The sequence below is a fragment of the Molossus molossus genome, unplaced genomic scaffold (genome assembly GCF_014108415.1).
Source record: "Molossus molossus isolate mMolMol1 unplaced genomic scaffold, mMolMol1.p scaffold_m16_p_1, whole genome shotgun sequence".
NCBI lineage: Eukaryota > Metazoa > Chordata > Mammalia > Chiroptera > Molossidae > Molossus > Molossus molossus.
Window position 1 is genome coordinate 96,298,572 of NW_023425344.1, and position 16,980 is coordinate 96,315,551.

Below are 16,980 nucleotides of genomic sequence, written 5' to 3' on the forward strand. Positions count from 1 at the left end.
AGTCTTACTTTCCTGGGTAGATTTGCAAGCCCAGGAAAGGTTGTTATCCTCTAGCTTTTTTTCCTAGAGGCTATTAATCTCAATTACTTGATGAATCTTGGGTTGTAATCCTCAACTGAATGAAAATCTCCCCCAAGTGTTCAGGGCAAGAGGATTTCCAGAAGGTGGGGCAGTTGCTTGCTGGCTATTAATGAGCCTCAATTTGCATTTCTCTGGCCTGGCCAGGTAGTGTTAAATTCCTGAGGGAAGGGCTGTTGCTTCTTCCCAGAGCTCTGGGAAGGGGCTCTCTGAGTAAGATGGCTACTGTCCTGTGAGAGAGTGGTTCAACAAAAACTCCCATTGTCCTTTTATCTCTCCAAGCTCCCAGGTCTCCACACAGTTCCAATCCAGTCTGCCCTCTCTATGCCAGAGCCCAAGGTGAGTGGCTGTAGCTAATTTAGTGGCTGTCCCAGCCTTCTGCGTTGTGGAGCCAGCTGGGGATTTTAACCCCAAGGGAGCTGTTCACAGCTAAAACATCTGCTGTCTGTGGGCTCCCAGCCCGCCCTCTCATGCCTCTGCCATTCTTACCAGGCTTGATTCAGTGTCCTTTTTCTGTCCCTGGTTACATGGGTCCTCTTCAGCTGCTTTTCTGTTGCTTTTTCCTGATGATTTGTCTTTATTTTAGTTGTAATTCCAGTTTGGTCCTGGGGTATGGTCTGTGTAGCTTCCATGCACTCAACTGCCATTTTGGAATCCTCTGTTCATGGTTTTTAAAAGGCATAGATCCTATTTGATTTGTCTCTGGACCCTGCTTTCCTCTGAGACTACAGTGTTGCATCCTTTTCTGAAGCAAAATGATGCTCATCTTCAATGTCTATTCAATGGCATTTGGTTGGAATATCCTGGTCCCTCTTCTAGTGAAAAACTGTATATGTAATCCAAAATCTGACAAAGAGCCTTCCCCTTGTTTTCCAGAGTGTTGAATTTGGGAGGAAGGAGATGAATTGTTCTTTATTATAGTATACAAAAAAAATCTGAGGATAAAGAAAAGATTGCAACATTGAATTGCATTGAAATTAAGAGAGTCCATTCATCAAAAGACATTAAGACAGTTAATAGGCAAGCCACATTATGGGTAAAGGTATTTGCAATACCTGTATCTAACCAGAGACTTGTATTCTACAAATAAATCCACTTTTCTAAGTGTATAAAAAGTGTTCTTAATATAATGAGTCCTCAGGAAAATGCAAACAAAAAACATAATGAGATACATGTTCACCAGAATTGTGACAATGAATATGACAAAGAATAAAAATGTTTTGGTGAAAACGTGGAGCAACCGGAACCTCACGCACTGCTGTGGGAGTGTAAGCTGGTACAACAACAAGGAAGTTGGTTGGGCATCATTCGATAAAGCTCGATGTGCCTAGAAATCCAGCAGCCCCACCCCTAGGTATGAAAATACATATTTATGTCCACAAAGACGTGAGTAAGAATGTTCTTAGAAATACTATTTACAACAGCTCCAAGCTAAAAACAACCTAAATGTTCATCAACAGTAGAATGAGTGCATAAATAATAAATATAGGATAGTCATAAAAGGGACTAGTAAGATTTTAAAAAAATGTACCAACTCAGTAAATGCAACAACTTGGAAACAATCTCACAAATATGAAGTTGAAAGAAGGAAGCCAGAGAAGGACACGTACTTAGGATTCCATATACCTAACATTTAAAATTAGTTAAAACTCTTTGATGATGATAAAAGTCAGGAGGCTTAAAAAAAAAAGGAAGGAAGGAAGGAAGTGGGAAGGTGGGTGTGGCCTGAGAGAGCAGGGAGGGGCTCAAATGAGGGCAGTGCTCTCTCTACCCCTTTCTGGGCAGCAGTTACCTGGGTGCAGTTGGCTTTGTGAAAATGCATCAAACTGCTTATGGACAATTTATGCATTTTTCTATGTGTGGATAACGTTTCAACAAAAAGTTTATTCTGTTTTAAAAATTGATGGAAAGCTAATTTGATGAAGCACCTTGAAAAGTGCCTCATCATGGCTGTGCTGTAATATTTAGAAATTAAGATGTTCACTGTCGTCCCAAAAAAGTGATCAAAGATGGTTGGAAATTCTCAGAAGCCAGAGTCAGTGATGCTGAAATGTTCCTGACATGCGAATCTTACTCTTAAAATGAAAGGTAGCCTTCAAGATGAAAGGGTAGTATGCTTCCATGACGTGAGGGCAAACGCGAAGCGAGAGGCTTGAGTAGGTCAGTGAGGCAGGAGGGTAATTAATTGGTCTGGTCCTAGCAAAGTCTTCTTTATCTCCAGTTCATGCAGAGCTCAGCCCAGCTATGGACGGTCCTTGGAGAGGATTTTTCAAGACACCAGTACTTGTCCTTTTGGATCCTAAAAGAATGTTCTGAATATAATGAGTCCCGAGGGGCTGGTAACCTTGTGTGTCAAATGTCATACGGTGTATCAGATATTATATAACCATGGCCCGCTTTTCATCAGCATTTGAAGCTCAAAATACATGGCACACACACCGAGAAAACACATTTATTATTTCCAAGCCTTTATTGTAGTCATTTCATGGGGCCCATTTCCTCCAGGAAACTGCAAACCAATTTCCTTGGGATACCATTTAAAATGATTCATCCCCATTTTCAATCCATTTTCCCCATTTCTTACTGGAGACCTTTAGCTCTCTGGTACAGAAGGCTGGTTTCCCTGTGCACACTCTCCCTCTCATTTTCCCCTTTTGTTTGTTATATTTTCTTTTCAGGCTTTCTGATGGGGACCAAATTGTCTGAAATCTGTTGATGAATCATTTGTTCTCTTCGTATCCTCCCCCAAAAGCCACGCCACACAGCACATTTCTAGGCAATGTGCTTCCTTCCTCACAGCCCATGTGGCTACCCAGATTTTCCGAGGCTCTCCACGTCTGGAGTTCAAGTAGGAGTCTGCAGAGGGGATTTCTGGGTTTGGCAGCAGTGCCAAGAAGTGGCTAAGGGGGACCCGGCCAACTCTGTCATGCTCCCTGTGTTTTGATGTGAACAGTCGACACTCAGACATATGTGAGTACAATGCATGGGTACTTTCAACTTCCCCATTGCACCAACATCCCTAGTAGACATCCCTTATATAGGAATTCTAGGTTCTTCACTACATCCAGGTTGACCAGTCCTCCCAGTCTGGCACATTCATAAAATACCCAACACTCACATACCAGGAGTGTTAAAGAACTAACCCAGGACACAATTCTGGAATAGGGGAGCATTTCCAACATTCCTCATCCCCCTTTCATGTCCTACTCCCCTGATGCGATCTCTTCTCTTCCAAGTCCTTGATCATTCACATCCCTGATGATTCTTCCTAAGGTGTTTATCATCCCACGACATTGGGTGTAGAAAGACTTCATTGGTCGATTCATTCACTTCCCAAATGTTTACTCCATAACGACTTAGTGCCAGGTCCTACCCTGCATGCTTGAACACAATGGTAGGCAATATGAACCTTGTCCTTGTCCATAAATTTGCAGGAGAGCTGACATTATCAAAGGCTTAGAAGGAAATGTGTAATTATAGCTCTTTCAGGTGATAGAAGCAGAGGGCATAAGGCAATGCCAGCACATGTTTTATTTTATTCAAAAAAAAAAAAAATGCCTTTAAGGTGTTTGTGACGTGCCAGGTGCTATCTTAAGCTCTTTTCAAATATGAACTAGTGTAATATTCCTAGGAACGCTAGAGGGGAAGTATTCTATTGATCCCATTTTCCAGATGAAAAAACTGAAGCACAGAGAAGTTAAGTCCTTTATGCTGGCAGGTGTGAAGCCCCAGCTGCCTGGCTCTGGACTCTGTGCTCTGGATGTCCAGTTGTGCTGCAAAATGATGGGGATAGTTACCTAGGCATGGAAATCAGGAAGGGTGTCCCTGAGGAGCTGAGGAGAGTAGATGCTGAAAGTGTCCGGGGACGCAGTGGTTTTCAACCTGTGGGTCGCCACCCCTTTGGGGGTCAAACAACCCATTCACAAGGGTCGCCTAAGACATAACAGTAGAAAAATTACAGTTATGAAGTAGCAACAAAAATAATTTTGTGGTTGGGGGTCGCCACAACACGAGGAACTGCATTAAAGGGTGGCAGCATTAAGAAGGCTGAGAACCACTGCTTTAGAGGTATGCTTTCGGCGAGTCGACGCTAGATAACGGAGAGTTCAATTATTTGTATTCCTCAATTTCAAAGGTTAGCAGATTTCTGAGTGTTGGTGGAGGGAGGGCTTCTTCCCGAGTCCTTCCCAGTTCCGTGTGGAGGAGGTGGCATTCATGCAGTGCTCTGGCCCTGCTTTAACACCTCGTTCATGCTTGGAAAAGGAGAGCAATGGTCTGGTGGTGAGTCAGGAAAGAGAAACTGGACTGGCCTTTCATTCGGAAACCCACGTACCCACAGACAGAAGCCACAGTCTCCAATACGATCAGCTCTCCCAGTGATAAGGTAATGTTTAGATCATGCATTTACCTTACTCATCTTCTTCAATTTAGAAATCAAGTAGGAAAAAGATGTATTACAGTAAGGCTTCTCAAATCCCAATCCTGTCTTGAGGAACTTGCTGCTGAATGTTTAATCCAACTTGTCTATTGGGGAGTGGTTCAAAGGAGCCCTTGGAAGAGGCACAGCCCCACTGACCGTGTCCTGCAGTGTGTGATGCAGGACCAGAGAGCCCACTGCATCCTGGAGCTAAGCCATCTATCCAGGTAGACCTAGGGTCTAGTTTTCACTGCTCGGCCCTCTAATGCAGGAACGCGGGTCTTATGGAAGACTTGTAATTTCACTCGTTTCCTAGTCCCCATCAAACCAATGTATCCATCTTCCTAAGTGTATATGTATCCCTTTTAGGCATATGTTTACTAGAGCAAACCTATGCCACTTGCTCATTGCTTTCCAAAATTTAGCAACCTGAGGTTTTGCTCTAACCTGGAGTTTGCTGTAATGCTACTCTGGTCTTTCAGTGTGAACAGCTTTTGCAACTTGACTTGTCTCCTGACTCACCTTCCTCTTTCTTGGCCGAGTATCCACCTCATGGTTTAGCCCTTCCTGCCTCCCATGCTGCCTGTGGTTTCCTGGATCCCTCGCCTCACCTCAGCTAAGCAATCATACTTAGTTCTCTCCCCCTCACCCCTCCATTCTTAAAGGGGAACATGGAACAATATGATATGAAGTATATCCCATGAACTTAATAACAAAAGGAAATAATAAATTAATGTATTGCCCTGTCTCTATTCCTTAATAATTCCACAATCTTTGAGAGTCATGATGGTCTCTATGTAACCAGCCTCCATGTTTGACTTCATAGACTTTCTAGTGGATTCAGTCAACAAGCATCTGTCTGGCTGTTTATCTTTCACTTAAATATTAGGTTATTGTGCGTGGGTTTCAAATGATGCTACTAATGGTGATTATCATCTGTGATGACTACCTGTGGCAGAAAACAGAGGTGTATCAGTTGATTGATAGATTGGTTGGTTATTTGGTTGGCTGGCTTTAACTACTGAGCCATGAAAAATAGCTTGATTCCGCTACAAGTCGGTATGGTTCATTTTGAAGCACCCGGCTGGGGTGCTGGGCACCGTGCAGAGCTGCTCAGACCTGCGGATCTCCAGTTCCCTCGCACGCAATTCCCAAAGTCCCTCCTCTCCTTGCTCTTTCCATTTGAGTCCAAGATTAAATCCCTCTCTGTTTGCTTAAGTAAAACGACGGTTACATCCAAAACCCCATATAAACACAGCATGGCACTATCCTCAGTGTTTTAAAAAAGGAGCCAGCAAGAACTAATCTCTCCCATACCCGTGGCCCCACACTGCACTTATCCAGCAACCAGCAACACCAATTAGAATGGCAAAGATGACAAGGAAGTCATTGTTCTTGCTTACAGCCTAAAGGCTAAATCCAGTACTTCCCTTCCTCCACGTCCTGTTTCTGAGGTAAAGCATTTTCTCTAAGCTGAGCTGCAGAGGCTGAGGAGACTCAAGTCCTTGGGTTGGTTTTAGAAGCTCAGCTGTATCATAAGACGAGCATGTCTTCTGTTTGTTTCTTGGGTGAAAGCGATCACCCTTCTTTGCGCCACCTTTTAGCTGCTGCACAACCTTGAACAAGTCAGTCCTTCATCTGGTCTTCCTCAGCCGTACATTTGAACGCTGGGTCAAATGGAAGTTACCTTACCTGCAGGGGTTCGGGGGTGTCTCACGGAAAGACGCTGAGTACACGGAGCTAGACCAGTCCTCTCTAGGGGAGGGTCTGTATTTCTCCTCTGCTCCAAGATCACCACATCAGCAATGCCGTCTTGAGAAACAAAAACCCGCACAATGGCTCTTTATTTCGCCAGTGAGAGATGAAAAGAGTGAAGTTAAGTGCAGCATTAAAATACAGATCTTTTTGGCGATGTCTCAGGCGCTTCCCAGAGCGGAGCTGTGAAGTAGACAGCACCTCCCTGCTTCCGCTGGGGACAGTGGGTGGGGCCAGCCAGGGCCAGGTGCCTGCAGGAACCCCAGGCCGAAGGTACTGGAAGGGAAGACATTCGGCGTTTTGTTCTTCATGACCAGGAACAAGCTTCTGCGGTAGTGATGATATCAGTAGGAGCTGCAAGTCACTGCAGTCTAAACATAGGATGAACACAAATGGCAAATAAAGGAAACGGAGAAAGCCTTGTAAGCCCAACAGATTGTTTGAACAGTGAACATAAAGATACATCTGTGTTTCCCAGGTTTTATGAAGTCCTATAGCCAATTTACAGAGCCACTGAGCTTTTCGTGGTTGAATCCAAAAATAGGCATTTCACACTCCTTGGATGTGGCCTTGCGCGGACAGGCCCTTTTGCTCCTTAACGGTATCGGCCCTTATGGTATTAGGGTACTTAGAATATATCTGAAAATCCTCATAATCCACGGTAGGGAGACCTATAGCCAGGGGGCCATGACCATCCGAGCTGGCACTGCAAGAGCAAACGTGCTCTGGGGTTTATTCCAGCATTCACCCGATGTCTCAGCTGTAGCTTCTGCACTGGAAACAGGTATAACATCTCAACTTTCCTTTCATTGGTCTAAGGTAGGCCAAGTGCAGCCATTTAAAATAGCACTGACCCTCAGGGGCACTACATAAGGTAAAGTGATTCTTGTCTGTATGTTTAATTTTTAATCTAGACATTCTAGGATCTAAGAGGATTAAATGCAGTTTACTAAGGACCTTAACAAAAATCTAGAAATCTCCTGGGTGATGACACTCCTAACACGTGCCCCCCCACACACACACACACACACATCACACCCTTCTCTATCACAGAGTCTCACACACAGTCATACTCCATGGACCACATTGACATTTGTCTAAACAATGAGATTAGATATAAATTCTGTATTTCAAAGAACATTTTTGCCAGTAACTATATCAAACTCATTTTTCAAACGGCCTGAGGATTTTTTTCCTCCACACACTTCAGGGTTTTTAACACATTCAGAGGCAGAGGAAGCTGTCACCCCCAAATAGGCTCCTGCTGCTTCATAGATACCACAATGAGTATTAACAACTTGTCAAACAGGTCTTAATGAAAATTTGAGGGTAGTTTTACGAATGTAGTTCAGTCTGACAATCTTTTCATAGTGAAAGCAAGTCTGAAGAAAAGTAAATTACTCTTTAACCATTATTTTTATTTTTCTTCATCTATACTTTTTGGGTATTATAACTGGCTTCGAAATCTACTGCCCCATGTCCTGTGTAGATGGAGAGATGGATGAAAGAGACTGGATCTTCTACTTTATGAAAGTCTTACGTGTTTAAAAACACAGGCAGAAAGAGGCAATAGAGCACGTGCCACAATGAATAATCTATATCCTTACCCCATACCCTGAAGCAAAAACTTCCTTTCCTTAGGCAACCAGGTCTCAGGATCCAGTACCTCCGGGTACCTCTCAGATCCCAGTAAATGTTTGTTTCTGCACAATTAGGACTGCTCCAGGCACAATAATACAGGGCTCCAAGATGTCTCATAGATATAAAACACTCAACAATCAATGTTATCCTTAAATGACCAGAAGCTCACTGTATAGCATGTTGGATACTTTTGAGATGCTGAAGTGTCTCATGCACTGGAGTCAATTTTGCTGACATTTACGCACCTCTCTATGGTATTTCTATAAGAGTGCCTGATTGTCAGCCTCCGCCAATCCCCCCTCCCCACAAAAACAGGCATTTCCAAAACAACACACATATACACACTCACACCCCCCCTCCCATATTATTCATACTTACAGACAGAAACACTAGCTCCTGCCCAGGGAGTCCTAGCCGTCGGAGTTGTGCCCACTTTCCAGCCCCGTGAAAAGCCTCGCACCACCTCACCGTGCCCCATCTGGAAACTCCCCAAGCCGCTGTGACCGGCAAATACCAACCATGCATCTTCTTCTCTAATCCTCACAGCCACTTGCTTTCTTGAGTATCCTCCTTGGATTAACCAAATTTTTGTCTACAACACAGAGTTTTAAGATACATATTTTTAAAGTCTTCTCTCTTATAGGAGTGATGAACTTAAATCTGTTTTCTCCTCGTGATTTTCTTGAGATCATCATTGCAGCATCTGTCTGGAGGACAGGGCTGCAGCTCATGGAGTGAGGTCTCCTCCTGGAAGGCGGGTGGGGGTGCTGGGGGCCGTACCCGGATGGGGAGATGGGGTGGTGCTGGTGGTAAATAACAATAGCAATAACTTTTAAAAACAGAACCCCCTCTAGATCAGTGCACTCTGTTTTTCCTTCTGGGAGCCATTGGGAGCATTTATCTTGCAGGTCTCCTGACAGTTCTGGTAAGCCGAAGTCTCAGGGAACAGAAATATGGAGCTGACAGAAGGAATATAGATGTGCAGAGAGCGCCAGGGAATTTTCTCAAAGACAACACACATGGGAGACTCTGGCGGAGATGCTCCGGGTCCTGCTCCTCATCTTCTCGCTACCCACTGATCCTGCCACTAATGCACAGCTCCCCACTTGGTCCTTCTAGTACCTTCAACCCCACATGGAGCTGGCAGAACTTCCTCATCGATGTGCATGCCATCTTGTGCTCAAGCATCAACAGGGACTTAGACAGGAAGTTCTGTCTCTCATTCATTGCTTTAGTTGTTCATCATTGTTACATGAGTCTATGACCGTGGCTTCCTCGGGATGTGTCATGGTGTCATCTACGAGGGTGACAGTGCCCAGGGATGATTGTTAGAACCGGAGATTTAAAACCTTAAGGCCAAACAAAACAGCAACAGACACCGTGAAGTCCTCCTGGGATGATTCAGGCTAACCCAATTCATACTACAGAAAATGCAAATCAGAAAGTGTGTTTATAAATTGAAAATGATGTCCAAATATTGAAATGTTTTGTCCATTTGCGATTATGGGACTTCTGGTTTGCCTTTGTAGTGTTTTCCACCATTATCTGGTGGTGGTGACATTGTAGAACCAAAGTTTCTATCCTTCAGGTAACGGTCAAGTGTTCAAGAAAACGTACAAGGAGGCAGTGACCTCAGTGAGGAGTGTAAACATGCAAAGGAAACCCTCATTCTCCACCTTCCAGACCACATAGAGTTTGCCGTAGCTGCTTTGTCTCCCCCAAAGAAGTTATTTTCCTTTGTATCAGCCAATCAGCTTTAGTAGTATCCTATTTTTCTAAGAATTAAACATTGATTTTTCATGCAGGTGCAGTAAAAATATTAAATATGCATATACCCATGCTGGGGCTTTGGGCCATTTTTTCTTCCTCTCAAAAATGGCACAAAATAATAAATGATTCATTCCACCGAGGAGTTAACTATAAACAGATCACTAAGTGTTTTGATTTTTCAATTCAGCAACATTGGGATAGTTGGCGATAATGAATTATTAAAGGTGCCTCGGTCAGGAAAATGGCAGCGCCTCTTTCCTGAAGTGACATTATTTCTGTTCAGAATGGGATTGTCAGCAGATGGCTGGGAGAAGGAGAACATCATTTCGTTTTGTTAATGTCAAAAGTTTCCGAAAGTCCAGGTGGCTGGTTTCTAAATGGGTGTTTGTGTGAGTGTCCCAATATTTGTAAAAATAAAAAAAACATTAGTGAGTGCAAAGGTAACTTAGTGATGTATAGAAGAAGAAAACAAAGGTGTGTTTCTATAACAACTTGAAACTAAAAGTGAGGACCAATGAAATATGAAACACAACTACCACGGGCTAGAAAGCAACAATGTAGCACCAAGACTGGTTGCAAGTTCCTCTCTCTGAAGATCCTGAAGGAGGAGCACCATGAACAAGATTCATTCCATAAAGATTATTATGTAATGACAGCACTGTCCCCTTAGTGTACACGTTGCCCAGACGACAGAAAGCACAGCGTATGAAGCCTGCCCTAGTAAGCTTGAGGTCCTCTGGGGACAGTCATCTCTGTACATAAAACATCTGGGGCAAAATGAAGTGCTGCTCTGGAGGTCCAGGAAATAAGTGTGATCCGAGCAGAGAGGAGAGGAAGAACATGTGGGTGGGAGAGACCTAGGAGCCTAGCTGGCCTTGGAGTTGAAATGAGAAAGGTAGGTTATAATTGGGAAGAAAAAAGGCAAACAAATTTTTGTTGTTGTTATTAATCCTCACCTGAGGATGTTTTTTTCCACTTTTAGAGAGAGTGGGAGAGAGAGCGAAATATCCATGTGAGGGAGACACATCTATTGGTTGCCTTCCACACACACCCCAACTGTGGCCAGGGGTCAAACTTGCAACCCAGGTGCATGCCCTTGACCGGGAATCGAACCCATGACCCTTTGATGTGAGGGCCGATGCTCTAACCACTGAGCGACACTGGCCAGGACCAAACATTTTTAAATTCTGGTAAAAAACAAACAAATAGCAAAATGTCTCATCTTCAACATTTTTAAGTGTACGGTACAGTAGTGTTAACTATATGCATTTTGTTATGCTATAGACCTCCAGAACTTTCCATCTTGCGAAACTAAACTCCACACCCACTGAGCAACCCCCCAGGCCCCCTCTTGCCGGCGCCTGGCCTGAGGGCCTGCAGCAGAGGATTCCAGGGGGTAAGAAGGTAAGAAGACACAAGCTCACAAAGCCCCAAGAAGCAGCTGCAGAAACATACAAATCCTGTGCAGCAAGCACTTAGCGAGCCACAGCAGTTCCTTAGTAGGATACAGCAGGGTGCAAGTAAGATACTAAAAAATACCAGTTCATGAAGTCATGTATCAAATGCATATTAAAATAATGAAGGAATGCCCAGCTGCTGTGGCTCCATGGTCGAACATTGACCCATGCACCAAGAGGTCACTGGTTCGATTCCTGGTCAGGGCACATGCCCAGGTTGTGGACCCGATCCCCAGTGAGGGGCATGCAGGAGGTAGCCAACTGATGTTCTTTATCATCCATGTCTCTCTCTCTCTCTCCCTTTCCTTTCCTTTCTAACATCAATAAAGAAAAAATTTTTGTTTCAATTAAAAATAATTAATAAAATAATAAAGGTAAAAGAGGACCAGGTCTGAGCCTACATGATACAAAGTTTGCAAGATACAGGCAAAATTCAGGAACAAGCAAAAGCATGTCCATAGGCTGGTGTGATCATATGTTCTGAGAATAGTGCCCATGGAGTAGATCCGACAAGCACGCTGCCTTTTCGGAGACACTCTGCAGACCTGCCGCGGTGTCCTAAGTGGATCCGCTCAGCCCTGAGAGGGTCACTGGCTCCTTTCCTGTTCCCTGGGCTCCCTAACAGTCCCAGGAGGGCATGGGGTGCGTGCATAGCTGTAATCACATCCCAACATCTCTAGTTTTATCTTCCTCTTGAACTGTCCTAAGAAGAAGCGGTAGCTTTCTTTTTATTTTAACTCATTACTCAAAATAACTCTTGATGCACCATCTACTGTCATGATTGCAGCTAACCAAAAACAGAACAAGGATCTCTTATTTCCTAGTGGAATCGCAAGAGTATGTTTGAACCTAAAGAGTATGTTTGAATCGAAAGGATCACACGTGTTTTCCTCTTTCCCCAACCTACTCCCACTGGAACGGAAAGAAATAAATGACAATGGCATTCGTTCATAGGAAAAGGAGACTGTGAATAGGTGTCACAGAGAACGAGAAGTATCCGTACATTTTTGGAAGACATTGCATGGACGGGAGAGCTACTGGCTTGGTAGTGCAGAGTTCAGTGCCTGCGAAGGAGAGACATCTATGAGAAGTGACACATTTGTCCTTACAGAACGGTTGAGAGGGACAGTTCTGACAGGGAAGGTTGGGGTACGCATATAGCTAAAAAGAGTAGGACTCATTTCAAGTCTGCACATGGCACATGACCTGCCCTCAGTATTGCTCAGCCCCGTCCCTGCAGCCAGGTAACCATCCCCCCCGCCCCCCAGCAGGAGACAAGAGGGTAACTGAATAAATCAAACTTCATATACACTGGACTTGGGGACACCAGGCAGGTCAGACAGCAGTATTAGACGAGCTGAAAACAGAAGAAATAAGTGAGACTCCACCTTGAACTTGAGGACTCCAGCCTGAGCATCCTGTGCTCCCAGACACCTGTGGCCAGGAGGAAACGGTGCTCCCTAGAGAAACGGGATGGGTCCAGGGAACACACCTGTCCTGCGTGCATATTCAACCAGAACATTCCACCTCAGCTAGGGCCTAAAGAAAGAAGGAGAAAAGCATGGGGTGGAGGAAGCAGGACTCCAGGATGGTAGCTGAGGGCGTCAGCTCTGCGCCAGGCTTCAAAACCCAACTGGAACAGAAGAACGGGGAGCTGGGAAGACACTCCTTGGGGAGGAGTGGGTCAGATGGACGGGTGGACGACCGAATGAAACTGGTGGGTTGTTTGTGTTTGAGCATTTGGCAAGACTATTAGTAGGCAGATGCCAGATGTGTTAGAGCATCTGGAAAGAGTTAGTGATAAGTACATAAAAAACGAAGCAAATGGAAAGATGAGACAATAATTCCAAGAATAACAAAAAAGTAGTGTAGGATAGGAAATGTAATCAATTTATGCTGCTTGACTCATTAGTGAGAGTCCTCACAGAGTGTTGTTGAATTGACTGGCAAAGCCAAAACTGAACGTATAACACTAATGAGTAGATAGGGTAAGAGGGAGAAAAATGGGGATGGAGATGGTGTCAGAGGGCTAAATCCTCAAATGTTCAAAAAGCCAGTAGATGTTATCTAAAATTATAAATGAATGAACAGTGGTGTAGGTATGCAGTTTGAAAATATAGAGGCATACAATGGAAACATGAAAACATTGAAAGTGGCCTCCTCTAGAGGGGAAATGAGGTGAGGAAGATGAGGGAGAGAGAGCTGTGTCTCAGATGACCTCAGAGCCTGCTCACAGCCCCGTGACCTTCACCTTCCCTGCACATGCTGGTGGTTTGCTTCTGCATTGCTTCTGCAAGTCCCTGCAACTCTTCACCTGAGGTCTCTCTCCTGCTGGAAGGCAGCAGGGGGTGGTGTCCCACCCCCAGTGAACCGTGAAAAATGATGGATGGGAATTGGAAGACACATACTCTAACTCCTTCATCCCTTGGGAGGGTAAACTCTGAGGTGTGTGCTACACCATCCCCCAGAGGCGCCTGGTGAGGTTACCGTGTTATCCTGCTCATTACTGCTCCCAGATCGGCTCCCCTCCCTTCCCTTCCTGTTCCTGCTTCCCACTTCTCTCCCATGCTTCCTGGAATCACCTCCCAAAAAAAGCACTTGCCCCTCTGTCTGTATTTCAGGCTCTGTTTCTCCTGCACCCCAACACAAGCCATTTCTCAATATGAGCCTTTCAGAACGATGAGTATTTGATTCCCTCAACGATGTACATGATCACATGGGTAACTGAAATTCAGGTCCGACCCCCGTGTCTCAGTGGATGGCTGTCACCCCAGAGAGGCCCCGGTTGGATTCAGGGCACATGCCCAGGGTGCAGGTCCGATCCCCAGTAGGGGGCGTGCAGGAGGCAGCCCATCAATGTTTCTCTCTCACATGGATGTTTCTCTCCTCCTTTCCTCCCTCTCTCTTAACAATAAATTAAATAAATAAAAATGAAAGTTAGTGTAAGCGTGGATTATTTTCTGCAATCTTGCCCTGTTGTAACTCTTATATGTTAGCTAGTAATGTATTTATAACCCAAGTGAATTCGCAATAGATTTATTATACCATTACAGGTTCAGTTAATGTCAGGTGTGGGAATTTAATATTGGAAGGAAAATAACTCCAAATGCACAGGACATGGCAGAGCTGCCTCCTGAATAAGTATCGGGAAGGCGTGGGCTCCTCCCGCGCACCAGGCTGCGTTTCTGTGCAGTCTCCCGCGTGTCGGGAAGGCGTGGGCTCGTCCCGCGCACCAGGCTGCGTTTCTGTGCAGTCTCCCGCGCGTCGGGAAGGCGTGGGCTCTCCCGTGCACCAGGCTGCGTTTCTGTGCAGTCTCGTGTGTCGGACAACACGTTTTCCTGTGGTTTCCATTTCCACCTGTTCCTGTGCTCGCACTAGTATTTGTTGATTTGTTGATTTGTTTTTCCTACATAGATTTTGGAGTCAACTAAATTTGACAGCATATTGATTTCCCTGTGTATAGAAGTGTTAGTGTTCTGAGAGTTTTACCAGGGGTCGAGTGACTATCCTTTGATAAGGATTTATTACCCCTATGACGTCCATCTTTCTACCTAATGAGACTGTCATTACTTTCTAAAAATCTAAGGTTCATCAGCTGATATTTAAAATTTTTTCATCAATTCACTATCAGAATATCATCATGTATCTACTTTCCCAATCCCAACTCTTGACCTGCCTTGCTAGGGGCTGCATTGCTCAGAACGTATGGGACTTGGCACGAGCCCACGCATAACCCACGGCCCAGAGACACACCAGGTCCATCAAAGTCTGAGAATAGCATCCAAGAAGCTGTGGCCCAGAAGAAACCCAGGTTCTGAAAAATGCCAAGAACAAAGAATAAAAGGCACATTTAATCAAATAAATGTTGAGGAATAAACCCGACCAGAAATAAATAGGCCCTGTGCTTAGGAAAACTAATGCAATCTCAACAACGGGCAAAGAGAAGGAAGAACTGCTCAACTCCGAATTTCTTGGTTTTCACCAAAACACGGGCAAGAATTGTTAAAAAGGAGAGGAGGGCCAACATAGGAGACTAGGAGATAGACACGCTACATTCTTTCACTGAATTAAATCTCCCAGCTCCTACAGTGACGAGCTAACCTTAGTAAGTAAACTTGCCATCTGGCCTCCTACGTCTTGCCATAATGAAGGGAACGGGAGAGGACAGAAACAGTGGGCAGACCAGTGTGATCCCAACCTTTCCAAAAGAAGCAAAGGTGGATTTTAGAAAAGGTAAATGGGTACGTTTGGTGTGCTCTAGAGAACTGCTGGAACAGAGCTGCCGACAGACCATTTGGAGTATCACTAATTAGTGCAAGTGTGTTAGGAGCCAGTCCTACCAGGGAAATGTCAGAGCCCCGTGCATCTTTATTTCCTCGAGGTCCTCGGGAAACCTCTTGTGATATCTTTGTTAATGAGGTTGAGAAATGAATGCTGGCTGATCACAGGATAGATGCCCCTGAAGCTGTTGAACAAATGGGTGTGCAGAAGGGACGCGATTAATCAAAGTTAACCTTTCAAGAGGCAGTTAATAGTGCAGTAAATAATCATGATGAAGAACTTGGGTTTTGGATGTGGGCCTGCAGTCACCAGCTGGGAGCAAGCTACTTACCCTCCCTCTCAGAGCCTCAGTTTCTCGATCTGCATATACAGCTCATAATGCTAACATCCCAGGGCTGGGGGCACATGAGGGCGTGCCTGTCTGGGCCTTTCCACAGGCCAAGTGCACTCGAGTGAGTTCCCACAAAAGGCCATCTCTGTCCTGTGGGTTTCCATCCTTGTGGATTTAAAGAAAATGGGCTCATTGGCTTCATAATTTCATCTTCTTTTCTGGAAGAAAAGAGTCAAGATCCTTATCCTCAAACAGGTCAACCCCCACACGCCCTCTGCAATACAGAAACCATCCACAGCTGCTTCCTCTGGGCTTCCTTCCCTCTGCTCAGTATTTTGACAGCATTTTCTTTTGCTAATGAAGAGTGAATTCACAACTTTTCAAAATTGTGATAAAGGTCCAGCCGGTGTGGCTCAATGCTTGAGCATCGGCCCATGCACCAAGAGGTCGCCTGTTTGATTCCTGGTCAGAACACGTGCCCAGGATGTGGGCCCGATCCCCAGTGAGGGGCATGCAGGAGGTGGCCAATCAATGTTCTCTCTCATCGATGCTTCTATCTCTCTCTCCCTCTCCCTTCCTCTCTCTCTAAACTCAATAAAGAAAAATAATAAAATAGTTTAAAAAATAAATAAATAAATAAAATTGGGGTAAAGAAGATACAACATGAAACTGACCATCGTAACCATTTAGAAGGGCACGGTGCAGTGCTATTAAGGATATGCACCTTGTTGTGCATCTGAAGTCCATAAACAGCTCCTGACATGCAATAATTGCTCAAATTGGGTTTGCTGTTTCTAAGAAACTCATCTTGGCAGTTCCAGCAAGGCCATCCCTGTCCCTTTGCCTCCACTAGGTCTTTCCTGCCTTTTCCTTGCAGGGGCCAGAGCGCGTGCCCTGCTTACCTGTCTTCTGTCAACATCTGTTCTCAGGAGAGAAATGAGTGGGCAGTCATATCTACTAAATAGGAATTTGTCACATGGTGGTGATTGTCTTTAAAGTGTTATCAGTAATTGTGGAATGTGAGGCTTCGCCCACTGCCACACCAATGAGCACAAAGGGAATCATTTAGGGAGGAAGAGATTGGGTCCCAAATAGCCTGGAAACACTCTCTGGGCGCAGTGTGGACCCTGCTACCTGTTGCAGTCATTGTCTGTCTGTGACTGTGTCCTGGTCCTGAAGCAGCCCTGGGCACAGCTGGGTCACAAATCACACCTGCCTGTGCCTTAGAGCCGAAGGCTTGAGAGCCAAGT